The 1,896-nt window shown below is 34.6% G+C and overlaps 1 protein-coding gene across 1 annotated transcript in view; it reads left to right on the top strand.

Moving 5' to 3' along the window:
• The window catches only part of LOC119840240 (membrane-bound alkaline phosphatase-like), a gene marked incomplete at its 5' end in the record, with an annotated part of 13,119 nt that overhangs the window by 478 nt on the left and 10,745 nt on the right, over positions 1-1,896 (top strand). The window lies entirely within an intron of this gene.

Here is a 1,896-nt window from a genome sequence, read left to right as displayed (position 1 = left end):
AAAACGAAACATTATTTTTAAAGTCGGTAATAAAACAAGACTCTATACCTTACAAAAACCGAAGCACGCATTATGTAAATATGCACGGGACATCCCTCGGGAGCGAGATGGGAGAGTGTGATTGTCTGACAGATCAATTGGTCTGTATTTTTTTGTATTTGTCTGCATGCCTATCAGTTTAAAGCGAATAAATCGATATTAGTGTAGAAGTGGGAGTGATTCAATTATAGACGGAAGAAAATATGCTTTATAATGGGTTACGAAGTTAATATTTTTTTTAATATTTGTTAATTTGCATTTATAGTTGAACGATAAAATACTTATTTTTCAACGTGCACGTTACTTCTGTTAAAATTTGTTAAAATCAATTCATCCGTTTTGGTTGGGAAGTGGAAAATATCTACGATATTACTTAGTATTAGGGGTTTCAAGATTACGTTAGCCCAATGGTTATGAAGGATATTTAAAGAGGTTTAATAAATATACATAAAATAATCTTAACTTTTTCTTTGTAAATTGTGCCTCTTATATCTAAAACTCACAGAGGACTTACCTGTTTATCCTGCATATTTAAATATTCAATGCCCATATACGTCGCCATATCCTCAAGGCCCTAGGGACAAACGAAAATCGAGGGTTTACGGTACCTTCGCAACCACACTGAATTTAAGACAAACATAATATAAAAAGAAAGTACGTAAAATATTTTCATCATCTCCCAAAATCCAAGATAAACCGTTAAAGCCCACAAATGATTTTTAAACGAGGCATTAATTATGCAAAAGAGCGATGGTGGTGAATTGAAATTATACTTTGGCCGGCTAATTACGCTGGAAATTATTTTTCTTTGGGCAATGAATTCTAACAGAGATTGCGAAATTGAACTACTCTCTGTATTATCATGTGGTACATTAGTATGTTAAAGCTAATTATTAAGAAAGATTGAATTTTTAGTTTGTTCGTACATTATCTCTACCTCAATGAAAAAATGAAAACGTGTGAGAAATGTTTCAAGAAGTAAAAACAGGGATGTAAACATATTTGGTTAATTACAGCCCATATACTTATATACATTGCATATTAATTGCAAAACCTTTCTAACTAAATATAATGAAACATCAAAATAAATGAATTATACCACCTTTCAACCACATGATAACGAATTTAAACCCTTCGGTACAGGTGTTAAAAAATATCTAAAACGTGATGTTATTATAATCTATCAAGGACATTAACCCGCCTTATATACTTAACATGTAATAATCCCCGATATTGAGATTACGGAGACAATCCCATAAAATATTACGCATATCGCGAAACCCATTTCTTTGGTTCCACGCAAAACGTCCACCGGCCCCCCGGGACCTACGAGTAACGTATAGCTGTATAATGTGACATTCGCCAAAAATGAATTTTAATGTAGGAGACCATCACACCTTGCGATAATATCGCTTTTCCTTCGTCCATTTCTGCTTTTCAACTAATCCAATAAGCTTGCCTCATGCATACGCAGCAATGTGAACAAATTATATAAGTAAAGGTAAATTAGGGTAAGGGTAAGACTGGGCAGTTTTGAATTGCTGATTGCCACCTCGCCAGCAACTTGTTGCTCTGGGAATAAAAGCGTTTTTAATGGAAAACGTTGACTTCCAGGCTTTGAATAAAGGGAGTCTATTTGGCCGGTCCGTCCTCGCATCGGCGAATCGTAATTATCTGAACCCTCATGCGTCATCATTCCGTGGATTTGACTGTCTCTAATTTACCGTCTGGCTCTAGGAGTAAAATAAAATGTTTTCAGTATTGTGAGAGTCGGAGTGGCGTGATTGCTTCGCGCAATGCGTTGGGATTAAAAAGTATACAATGTATTATATGACTGTTGTTTTTTTTTTTTTTTTT

Source organism: Zerene cesonia, chromosome 5 (genome assembly GCF_012273895.1).
Source record: "Zerene cesonia ecotype Mississippi chromosome 5, Zerene_cesonia_1.1, whole genome shotgun sequence".
NCBI classification, from domain to species: Eukaryota; Metazoa; Arthropoda; class Insecta; order Lepidoptera; family Pieridae; genus Zerene; species Zerene cesonia.
Note: the sequence above shows the minus strand (reverse complement) of the source record. Positions and strands in the feature narration are given on the sequence as shown.